At 41.9% G+C, this 13,089-nt stretch overlaps 1 protein-coding gene across 1 annotated transcript in view; it reads left to right on the plus strand.

Annotated features, from left to right (window-relative positions):
* LOC121600804 (plectin) overlaps positions 1-7,798 on the plus strand; it is a 94,680-nt gene extending 86,882 nt beyond the window's left edge. The window contains exons 23-24 of the transcript XR_006005875.1: positions 7,541-7,638; positions 7,717-7,798. The gene's annotated coding sequence lies outside the window, so the exon portion shown is untranslated. The remainder of the gene's footprint in view (positions 1-7,540; positions 7,639-7,716) is intronic.
* The last annotated feature ends 5,291 nt before the right edge of the window (positions 7,799-13,089 follow it).

Below are 13,089 nucleotides of genomic sequence, written 5' to 3' on the forward strand. Positions count from 1 at the left end.
GACTGGGCGGCCGCCAGGGGCCCCGGCGATCTAGGGGGCCCCGTTATTGTGGATGTTCGACTTCGTATCGATTCTACCCCCCCCCCCCCCCCTCTGGATGGGACTTTTACCATCTATTTCAAAAAGACTCATTTTTAATTAATGCATTTTTCCCATCGCTTCACTCACTATATTTTGTCGAGGGCCCTGAACTGCAGAAAACCGGGGCCCCATATTACTCAAAGCAGCACATTAAATGTTCTAAGAAATCTGCCGATACTTGCACCAAAGTCGCAAGCGAAGAACACTGCGACACGCGCGCACAGCTCAAATCAATACCTCATCATCGTTGGCGCAAAGTATTGGACAGAGCGAGAAACCGTCAATTTTTCCTGGTATGGGTGGCCTGTGCACGAGACACACCAAACCCAAAACCACGCAGAGCAACTTGCTGCTAAAATGGAATGCACAGAACGCTGCGCTTAACTACCACCGAAAACCCGTTACACAACACAATCATACAACACACCCAAGCAAAAATTTAAAGACCCCGAAACACAATATCAATACACCGGCTCGTAGGTGGTAAAATTAGCAGGAAAAACTGACTAACATCAAACAAGCAACGGTGCTCCAGTGGGTAGAGGTTTCACTCGAGAAACGATTCCATCAATATCGATGTGTGCGCTTTTCAATTTGGCTTGGATGAAACGTGCCTGTGCTTGCTGGGGGCCCCTATACTTGTTTTGCAGATGTGTGCCGAAAACAGTCAGCTTTCACGCGAAAAATGGTATTCACATTTCAAGCCTGAGATCGTGGAGCGTACCTGCTTTTAACCCAAAACCTTAAATTTTCACGCGGGGCCCTACTCAACTTTTGCGGTCAACTGACAAATAGGGGAAAACGGGAAGGGGTGCTATTCATGTGGCCAAAAAGGAACTGGGCCATGTTAATATTAAAATGATGTTTTATCACTATTTACATACAACTTTTTGCGTGAAGACAAAATAAAAAACCGTTACAACTATACTGAAGCCAAAACTCAAAGGTGGTTTACGGGGCCTCAACGATTATGTGGACTCTTCGATGAAGGGGTCCCGTTGGTAAGGGCCCCGTCGGTAAGGAGGCCTCATCAATAAGGGGCCCCGTCTATTAGGGGCCCCATCAATAAGGGGCCCCGTCCATTTGGTGTCTTGGTGTGGATGGTCCGTGCTCGAGCTCACCAAAAAAACGCGGAGACACTTGCTGCTAAAATCCAATGCACGGAACACAGAACAGCGCTGCGTTTAACCACAAAGAAAACCCGTTGAAACAGCCACAATCACAAATCATACACAGACAAAAATTTAAAGGCCCTTAAACAAAATTTCAATACACCGGCTCGTAGCCGGAGAAATTAGCAGGAAAAATTGACACCAAGCTCGCGTTGCTTTAAAAAGTCTAGGAAGGTCGTTTGGTCAACGGTGCTTCAGTGGGTTGAGGTTTCATTCGAGAAATGGTTAAATCGATGTCATTGTGTGCACTCTTGGCTGGGATGAACCGTCCTGTTCTTGTATACGGGGCCCCTGTTACTGCTTGGCGATTTTGTGTCGAAAGCAGACGGCTGTTTCACACGAAAAATGGTATTCACATTCCTGGCCTGGGATAGTGGATTGTGTGTGTCTTTTAATGCAAAAACTAAAATTTTCATTCTTGGCCCTAATCGAACACATCAAGTTTGTAACCGAAGAGAAGGGGAAATGGGAAAGGTTTCAGTTAGAAGGAAGGGGGAAGGGTATAAAAATACTCAAGGAACCTATGGACCATGTTCATTTATATATGGTTTTTATCGACTATTTCAATTTTTGCGAATACAACAAGACCAAAAACCGTTACAGATGCATCTACATACAGCCATAATACGAAGAACAATCTCCATTGCCTCGGCCATTTGGGGGCCCCGTTGATGATTCCGTCGATTGAGGGGCCCCTTCCATTTGATGTTGTCAACCCAATATACCCCCATTTTCCCCCCGGGGGTTATGTTTACAGTCAGATTTACTATTACTACCAGACCTATCAGAAGCATATTTATTTTACTTATCAGAAGCATTTTACTATCAGAAGCAGAAAACATTTGCCTTTTTAACATGTGCAATATTTTTGTTTACCATGTGCACCTTAGTTGGAAGCGTAGAACGCTGCGATACATGCCCAGAGCTCAAAACAATATCATTTCATCATCGTTGGCCCAAAGCGTTGGATCAAATGCATTGAACGCTACGCGCGAGTTGGGTAAAGCGAAATCCGTTACAAGAGATGCCTCACGCAAACTACATGCACATACGACATTAAAAGGCTCCGAAACCGATCTCAACACAACGGTTCGTAGCCGTATAAATAAGCAAGAAAAATTGGCTGACACCAAGCACGCTCTTTTTATCTGTTGAGGTTTCATTCAAGAATCGATTCCGATGTCGATGTGTGCGTTTTTTAATTTGGCCTGTGTCTATGTTATCACGCAAAAACTAAGAACTCGTGCCCCGGCTAACCTTTGGGGCCCCAGTTAAAATTGTGGACTGGACGAAGTGATGGTAGAAAGGCAAGCTGTTGAAGGGTTTGGGTCAAATTTGGAAGGGTCGACGGAAAGGAAATATCGATATGAATGATCGCGTAAAATTTGAACTAATTAAGCTGTCGGCAAAGTCCGGCCCGCCACAATATAAAGTCAGGCCCGAGAAAATATTTGTGCGATTTTGAAAGATAGGAAGATCCTATTCATTAAAAATTAACTGAACATATTTTAATATGACAATTCATATCGTTGAACTATTCCAAATTTGATCACCATAACATGGATTGTCGGACCAATCAATATGGTCAAATTTGAGGAGAAATTAGAAAATAGAAACGAATAATTCCATAAAAACCTAACTGTTGATTTTACGAGAACAATGGTTACACTCTATTGCTTTTTAAGGATGCAACGATTTTCTTGGAGCTTTTTTTTTAAAGAGCACTATCAATTCGTCTGACCTGGCCTTACTTGTCAGTGGCCTCATAATAGTACTGAACGATTGTACGTTTGTCTCGATATTTTTTCAGCTGTTAACTATTTTGTGCCATCTTCAGATATATCCTAGAAAACAATTTGAAACATGGAAGGAAGGGTACGTTAAGAAGCGATATTGCGATTTTGCTTTATTGTTTTGAACTTTTTATGACTTTTGCACACTATGCTGCAGACTCTTAATTGAAGAATCTTTACAATCAATTTTAGTTATTGTAATTTAATAAAATGAATTTGAAACTTGCTTGGATGCTATAATAATGTAAGAAAACCAATAACCAATCGCATTGTTTAATAACATAAATATCATATCATTTTGTGTATTAACTGTAATAATATAATAATGTATGTGTAAAACAAATGCATTCTCCTGGCCCTCACCGCTCGATCATTTAGAAAGCAGCTGATCTAAAGCAGTGGTCTCCAACCTGTGGTCCGTGGATTACTTGAGACAAACATACTGCAATACAAGGTATTTCCAGTTACTTTCGAATGAAAATATTGTTTTTCCCGCGTGCAAGAAGTTATCGCTCTGACCGATTGAAAATGAAGTGGCCGTAATTCGAATAAAGACGGTACTTCAGCATTCATTGTAAAGGTAAACCAACGTAAAAGCAAAATATTGTTTTCATGTTATGCTCACGATGACGATTTTAAATCAAATCGTCCGTATTACGAAACACGAGCTGGAAACTGTAAAGTACGAAAGAAAATATCGTTTAGAACCATCGTTCTTGTCCATAAAACACAAACGTAACTAGCTTAGCGAAAACGACAACTTTCCGACCTTTAACTTCTTTTGAGTATAGATAAAACCAACAACAACGATCATGGCAGGTCAGATTTGTTCGGATTGTCAGGATAGGACTATCCTACCCATCCATCATCTATCGACTTCTCATTTAAGGAGTTTACTTATGTCCTCCTACCCAAGGTAAGCCCTCTAAACTCCAACGTCCTACAGGTTTTTATGATCGCCTAGACCAGGTATGTCAAACAGGCGGCCCGCGGGCCGCATGCGGCCCGCGTCGATTCTGAATGCGGCCCGAGAGAATATTTTGAGAAGTGCTGAAATCAAAACCAAAATCACTGCAAACCAAAAATCTGTTATTACTATTTGTCGAGGTGTATTAAATTTTCGAGAGAAGAACAATCAAACAAATTTGAAAACTTCGCAGCAACTAGTGATTGATTGTCGGAATAGCTCCACGGCTCAAAACCATTTCCGATCTTAGCTATTCCGGCTCCGATTCCGGCAAAATCCAACCAACAGTTCCACTCGGTAAGCAGCGGTCGGCAAACGTTTGATGCCAAGGGCCAAATTTAGTAAATGATCATAAGCCGCGGGCGAGGAAATGAAGTTTGTTTTGCACTTATCATCTTGCCACTCTCATCAAAATATTTAAGAAGAAAAAAATTATATCGATTGGTGATATTGTTGTTTTTTTCTTTAATTATGGCATCAAAATAAAGTTGAAACTTGATATTTACAATTTTTGAATCAAATTGCAAAGGTTCATCAGTTAAGTATCAGTAAAAGAGTGCGCAAAAGTGTGATCAGTCAAAACAAAAAAGCAAGAGTAATATATCTTATTGATAACCTCCGAAAAAGTAAATTAGCTAATTATCATAATACTCCACGAATAAGTAATTCTGAGTCAGAATAATTGATATCAGATCACTCACAAATAGATTATATCGTTGTTCTCGTAAAAAAGCAATAGTTTGTTTTCAATCGTGGAAAGTTTTTTCTTACTCCAACTGATTGTTAGCCAAAGATAAAGAATGCGAAAATTCCTTTTCGTTTCTTATTTATTAATTTGCTATCGCCAGGGATGTGCCTGCAATGTTAATATTATATAGTAAAAATGTAACCTCGAATTCGACCATAATGATGATTCCTTTTATCCATATTATGATAATCGAAGTTGGAAGAGTTTGACGGTATGAAATGAGATACTCCTCAAAGATGATCATTAATATATGTACGGATAGGTTCTTCCCATGTTTCATAATTAGAAAACCAATTCGGGTGCCAGATTGAACGTTGTGGCGGGCCGGACTTTGCCGACCGCTGGTCTAGAGTCATTCGAAACCGTTGGAGAAATCGGTTGTCGCGGCTAGTCTGCAGTCAGAAATGGCTCCGGTCGGTCCTATCGATCTCAATGCCTCTGACTGCCGAGTAAAGGCTTTAGTCGGCTCCGAATTGCTCCGATCAGATCTGCTGTGTATGTTACATCTTTGATGTTCGATTGGAGCCACTTCTGTTTTTTTGTTTTTGATAAAAGGATTTAGATTAAGGATCAAAATAAACGAAATACCGTAGTCCTGTAATACATGGCTTATTAATAGATTAGCTCACACATTCCATACTGTAATTCGCGAATCATTTCCCTTCAAGTGTCAAAAAAATATTTGCCGATCTTTTTGGGATCACGCACCACGAATCTGCGTCTGATAAAATTATCGTAATTTAATAAGATTTTTCATAAAAAACGGGTTCTTGCTAAAAGAAATGAATATACCAAGCTGTTGATCTGTCGAAAAATTGCGGTCAAATATTTTCGTTATTCATCCAGCGATTAATAGCTCGGATTGCTTGAATAAGATTCGCTACACGATGCTAGACTTACCCTACCTCTGTGAAAAAGTGTGTTTGACAGATATTTTCTAGTAGAACTGCCGTGTGAGAACGATACTAATGAAAAATATCCTATTTTAATAATAAGAATAAAAAAAAATTATATATGACTTTTAAAGTACATTAAACATTTTTTCACATCAAAAAGCACATAGAAAAATAACATCGCAAATTTGTTTATGACTAACGATTCCAGATTTGAAGCGAGGAGTACAAAAAGTCAATTTGTCTAATAATAATGATCTTATACAGTATTTTATATGAATGTTGGGGAATATTTTTTATTCTCAACTTTGCGGCCCGCGAATCACTGAAAATTTGTACTTGCGGCCCTCCGATGAAATGAGTTTGACACAGCTGGCCTAGACGATCAAGTGTCGAAAGTCCGCTTCGAAACAGTATCCACAGTACCCAAAATTTTAACATACCACAAAGCCTTTCTGATATTACTGATTGTTAAGTCATTGATATCGATTGAAAATTGGCGAAAAAAAGTATTGAAATTGGTGTTTTTATTGATGCGCGGGTGGCAGTCCATTCTGCTCATGTTCATCTCTGCTTCATAAAGTTTTATACAGATGTGAATTGTATTTTGTCGAAACAAGTTTGTTGATTTGGTATGCACTCACGGTGTGTGAAGATTTTTCTCAACCAAAACGTTAATCCCGCAAGCCGAATACGCACCTAAAATTTATCGGGGTATCTGTAAGCTGTTACCAAAACAAATTTTTGTTCATCACGAGCAAGTGGGCATCGCAGTATGTTTTCCTTTGAAGCTCAGACATGTCGTTTTGGTAGAATAAATAGCTGCATTTTCAGTAATTTGTTTTACTGATATTCAGTACCATGTATTACTCAATAGCTTTCAGTAAAAAATGTAACTGCAGCAAACTTATAAAATTTGAAGTGTATGATTCGTACACCACCCCCCCCCCCCCCGCGATGGATTTGGTGAAGGGGCCCCGTCTACCATAACGCCTAGGGCCTCGGAGAGGCTTGACCCGCCACTGTGTCTGGAATAGGGGTATTGGAAAATTTAATTCTAAAAAACAGGTTAATTATACTCAAAAAAAACATCTACGAAAAATCCCAGTGAAAGATGGCTGCGAATTACACACATATTCCAAATTTTAAGTCAATCGGATTCCTAGAATCAGAGAAATGAGCAATCAAAATCGATTTGGCTGCCTGTGTAGCCGGTTGCCTGGAAAAGGTTTAACACAGGATCGTCGTAGTAACATTGCATTCCGTTACTGCGACGACCACAGTGTGCGTGTGCCACTCGATTGTACAGACAGGCATTTTATGATAGTAGCATGCGGTTCGCAAGTGACGACACGTGATCCTATAACAATTCTTATAATAAATCTTCTTCTTCTATACATACATTTAGCTTAAAGCGTAACGTTACCATGGCAACGGGGTGACGCCGTTACAGCGACGCCGTTACGCAGACGGTGCTTCTCATTGTTTGCTCTTCGTTGTACACGTGCACCGTACTCGGGCACTTTTGCTGACTGTTCATTTTGATCTAGCAGTCTCTTTCAACCATACGGATTCGATCTGGTGGATGAAATTGTATATGTGTTTTTTTTGTGGAATATTTTTTTAAAACCGTTGAAACTGTTTTCACTGGTGCTGAGCCAAGTTTAGTTAATCAATTGAAATGCTTGCCTGTAGAACAAACGTGTGTTACAGTGAATCGAACTTGCGGAAAGAAATGGCATGTAGATTTTCGAAAATGGTGCTATCGTCTAATCAATTTGAAACGCGAACAGTTTGGAAAATTGAAGGAATTTTTTTGTACATATGTGTGTTGTACTAACCATAAACAATGTATCTTTTTCATTTGTGTATGAATCATTGACAAGCGTGATCCAATCGAATAGCTTCAAGAACACCAAACGGCAATACAGTTGGAGATCCATATAGTATGAAAATGAATACAGATGAAGATCCATACTTTATGGTGAGTATTTTATCGCACATCGATATTATTCGCAGCTGTTAGCAAATAAATTAACCGACCGTTTTCTTTTACTTATAGTTTTTGCAACAACGGAACCACTCAAGAAGACAGAAGGAAAATGGTGGCTCATACCACTACAAAACCACTACAAGAGAACCACTACAAAAAAAAAAAAAAAAAAAAAAAAATGTACAATGAAAAAAGAAGAACATGCATCGCAGTAGCGTAGCTGTGAATGAGAGTTTAAATAAGAACTTACGAAAGTGCTCCGGCAAGAAATTCAAACTTAACAACCATCGAATTCTCGACTTTACTTTCCGAAATCAGCCAATGACGTGTGTGATTCCTTAGCAAGGGGGAAACCGAATCGCAAGTCGATTAACGACTATATTCAGACGCTTGAGCATAATCATATATCGACTTATGACTGGAAATGAAGTTGTTTATGGCAAAAAATTGATGACGATGATGATTTATACAAATGCATGTTCATCTATTTGCCCTTGCAAAATTCATGCAAAATTTCATAGAAAAAAGTGATTAATTCACATTGGCTTTTATAAGGTGTTAATTTTAGCAACATTGTAACAACAACAATTACAACGCTGTCGTTTAAAAACGTTTTTACACTCGTTCAATATCGGACTTATTAAATGTTTTACAAAATGTTAGTTTGGTTGATGTTCATTACATATTGTTTATGTTTTCAGCTACCATGTTATGCAGGAAGAGGAATATTCAAAATAAACCCACATGTCCAATTCAACCTTTCAAACTGAGATGGATGCATTATGCGACAAACACATACACACTTATTTCTTTGAAGTGTTGAACAGAAATCCACACACACTTAAACAAACAACGGTAGATTTTGATATTATGGTACTCCTATCACACAATTTAAGACAAATAATTCCTGTAATTTTACGATCCACCTACGTCGATGAGATCAACGATAGCTTCAAATTGTTGCCACTGTGGCGCCGTTTCCTGAGTATAAACATTAGCGTCCAAGTACTGCAGGACTCATCATCTATAATTTATGAATCTCAAAAACCAGTGATTATCAACTTACATTTAAACACTCAAGGCAAAACCATGAATGTTAAGCAGAATGCATGTTGTTAATCATAGAGCTACGGCGTTTGATTCAGTCAAATCATTTTTTCTACAATTAAATCTTGCAGAAGGTGGAACACAGATTAACACGTTAAACCCTATGGCGGTCTACAGTGACCATCAGCGAACTTTCCCGTACGACGGTGGTGGTCCCTGTGTCTTTTCATGGGAGATTAACAATCATTACGATCAACTATACTCTGCCTAAATGAATGGAATCAGTGCACAGATTGAATTTCGTGTTCTAAGAAATATTGCGGTTGACAAAAATCTTATCGGACACACAACAGTATTGATGAACAGTTGAGTTGAAAACTTAGCAAAAATAAAATCAATTTTGCATCGTGTTCTTGTTCTTATTCTAATTGGCGTAAACGTCCTACGAGGACATGCCGGCCTATACAGGCTTTCAAGACTTTATTCAATACCACATAGCCGCATAGTCAATCCTTGCTACGGAGGGACGGTCCATTCCGGGCTTGAACCCATTGTGGGCGTGTTATTGAGTCGTTCGAGTTGACAAATGTACCACGAGACCGCCCCATTTGCTTCGTGTATATTTGGTTAAGTTAAACTTAAATTCAGTTAATGTAGATGGAATGAAAAGTTAGTTAAATTCAGTACCGGGTTGAATCTATTGATGGGGGAAGGTGGTCCACAAGATTCTTCGACAAGGATTTTTTCGTTGAAATCTTGAGGGGCATGTTGCTACGGGCAATTTTGGGCATGTTGCTACGGCAGAGGAGCTGACCCAGGTGGCTTGTGATGGCACTGTGCCTAGGTAACCGCCAAGGAGGGCCAGCGTACAGTTTATTGGTGGACGTCCGAGATTGATCGGTTGCGCAGCCATTTTCATGGAATGAAACGGCGGTTCAACCGGGCCCGGATCGAGGAGCAGCGCGAGGAAAGGCATCAAATGAAGTCAGACGCACGCGCTGCCCTGGAACGGGCCACCAAGCTCAGCAAGGACCAACACAAGCAGGATCTGCCGGTACGATTGGAACTGCACGGCTTTGGCCCTGTTTACCAAATCCGAAGTAGCAGTGGGAAGGAGCTCGGGTTCCGATGGAACGGGATGCTAATAAGCTCCAGTTCATCGTGAATGAGCTCTTTCCCGAGCGTCCCCCGATGGAGTGGCCCGAGACGGAAGTTGGAGGGGATCCGCAGGATCCGGTCTCGGAGGAGGAGTAGGCGGAAGAGTTGAAGGAGAATACCCGTTCACTCAACCCCAAAAAAGCTCCGGGGGACGACAACATTCCGAATATGGCTGCAGCTGCGGCAATTCTGGCTTTTACTACCGTTTTTGCCAAAAGCTATAAGCAGCTACTGGAGGCAGGCACTTTCCCCGACGCATGGAAGCGGCAACAACTGGTGCTGCTTACCAAGTCGGGGAAACCCCTCGTCATACCGGCTCATTTGCTTGCTGAGTGTGCTGGGGAAAATTTTGGAGCGGTTGATTCAGCGGAGGCTGACAACCCACCTGGAGTCGACTAGGGGATTATCGGATGCCCAATACGGTTTCCGTAAAGGGCGTTCGACCGTGGATGCCATCACTCGGGTGATGGATAACGGGAAAGTCGCTCTAGACAAGAACAGAAAGGGGGATCGTCTCTGTGCGGAGGTAACAGTGGACGTCCGGAATGCCTTCAACTCGGCAAACTGGACAGCGATCGGCCAAGCTCTGCAGCGTAAAAACACGCCGCCTTATTTGCAGGCGTTGCTGCCGAACTATTTTATTGGCCGAAAGCTACACTATAATACGGATGAAGGAGTAGTGTCGAGGACTGTATCTGCTGGCGTTCCTCAGGGTTCGGTTCTAGGACCAACACTGTGGAATGTCATGTATGACGACCTACTCCGCTTGCCGCTCGAGGGACTTCGAGCGGACATCATTGGTTTTGCTGACGACGTGGCCTTCACATTTTTGGGAAGGACCACAGAACAGGTCAGCGCATTAGCAACGGCTAACCTGGAGAGGATCGAGCGGTGGTTGCAAGGAGTCGGATTGGAACTTGCCCACCAAAAGACCGGGTTCATGATTTTTTGTACTCATCATGTCGCGCCCCTACTAGCAAAGAGAATGTAAAAGTGTGCGTCTTTCAGGCGAGGGGCATGTAGAAGCAGGGGGAGACGGCTGGAAATACGCGGAATTGCTCGGAGGCGAGAGCGTGTTTTGCTTTCTACACAGTTTTCGCACTCACACAATCACACATGTGTGAATGTGTGCGTTTACTTTCAGCCTGCGCGCTCAGTTTGGTTTTCTCGCAGCGGCTTGCTGGTGTCGGTGTCTCGCTCGCACTAGTGCAGCGAATGTTCCTCGTGCGTTCCCTTTCTTGCTACCACACAAAATTGTCAGTACAGTTCAAGCCTTCGCAGTGTGAGGCCGCGCGCGTTTTAGCCTAATTCCCGGGCGTTCGATGTAATTTGAAGTGAAGTGTTGAAGTGCCCAAGCTCCCGACCACGCTGGTTTTCGCTGGTCTTTTCGGGGATAATTCGTTAACGAATTATCCCCGAAAAGACCAACGAAATACAGATCATTTTCGGGGATAGTGAACACACGTGAAAGATGAACCCATGCAAAAAAGAGTTAAAAATAGAAATGAACATTCGGATTCACTCCCTCCACTCATGATCATGCTTCATCCTTGATGTTACCAACCACATCGCTAGTTCTACTTCGAATCACTTTGCCAGTTGCGCCACCATATTATTATTCATTATCGTGCTATTTACTGGTTTGTTTGTATGAAGGGGTACTGATACTAAAAGAATTAAAAGAAATAAATAAAACAATAAAAATAACAGATTAACTATTAAACACGCATTTCTAACAATGAGTAAATGGGTTTGAAGTTATTGGAGCTGGATGTTTTAAAAATTAAATAAAACTTTAAATCATAAAAAAAAACAAAAAAAATGGAATTGAACTCAGGTCGACCATGGTACAAACATTACACCATTAACATTTGACCATAACTAGTTCATGAACATGAATTGTTATCTATCACTTTTAAACCCTTCAAATATAGTACAATGAACAAAGAGATGTGTAAAAGTTCATCGATGCGTGTGAGAGAGTAGGGCTGATGAATAGAAAGAGATGGCATGAGTTTGTGTTCATTATCCCCGAAAAATTTCGCTTGGGTGTTATTTATTTCAATTCACATTATTACGGCCTCGGTCGTATTTTCAAGTGTTGAAGTGTTGTGCGCATTGAAATAAAGCAGCGTTAATCTTTCATAATTCAACATGAATATGTAAATTATGCTGCTTTATTTCAATGCTTTTTTTACAGTATTCAACATACACAACATACAGGTAGTAAGGCGGGTGCTTGAAGTGACGATTTTTTTTATTATTTATAATAAAAAATATGTGTGGTTTTGTGGCTAGATTGTGGTTAGCGATATGTGGAACTGTGCCTTAAGTTTCAATAAAGTGTTAAAATATCAACCGAGCTTGATGTGTTAAAGTTTTATTTCGATGCATGCGATTTTATTGCGCTGCAAATCAAAGTGAACGAAAGCGCACAGCGCACAACGCGCAACGAAAGAAACGAGGGGGAGGGGGTGTCCAGCGCTACGCGCAAAGTGCGGCAACAGCGCAGCGCAAACCGAAAAGAACGCGCGGGAGGGGGTGTTCAGCACAACACGCAAGTGCGGCAACAGCGCAGCGCAAACCGAAAGAAACGAGGCAAGAACAGCAGATCAGCATCCAGCGGAGCGCGAGAGGAAAGAAACGGGAGGGAGGGGGTATCAGCTGATCAGCTGTTTTGTATCGCGAGAGCGCCCCGTGTAATTTGAAGGCAAGCGAGAGAGCGCTGCGCGCGCTCACTCTCAATTCGGAAAAAAATCGCTTCCGCTCGACTATGGCGGACAATACAACTTCGACCGAACCCCTTCTCCCTGTTTCTACATGCCCCTCGCCTGTAAATTTCGCTCTCTTTGCCTGTAGGGGCAGCTCGCAGAGCTTCAAGCGGGCGGTCACTCGATCCAATCCACGGAAACGCTGAAATACCTGGGAGTGGACCTCTGCCGCAAACAGCACCACAGCCGGCATCTGGAAAGGGTGGTCAATAAGGCTTCACGGATTATGAATGCCTTGCCCTGCCTGATGCCGAATAAGCGTGGTCCTAAGAGCCGCAGTAGGAGACAGCTCGTAAACGTCGGCAATAGTATCATCTGATACGGAGTTGCCACCTGGGGGCGATGGGTACTCGACAAGGAGACTCATCGCAAATCGGTCCAAAGGGTGCATCGACCGGGGGCTCTCCGAGTCGCCAGCGCCTTCCAGACCGTGTCTTATGATGCCGCTTGGGTTGTCGCCAACACC

This window comes from Anopheles merus, unplaced genomic scaffold (genome assembly GCF_017562075.2).
Source record: "Anopheles merus strain MAF unplaced genomic scaffold, AmerM5.1 LNR4000007, whole genome shotgun sequence".
Classification (NCBI taxonomy): Eukaryota; Metazoa; Arthropoda; class Insecta; order Diptera; family Culicidae; genus Anopheles; species Anopheles merus.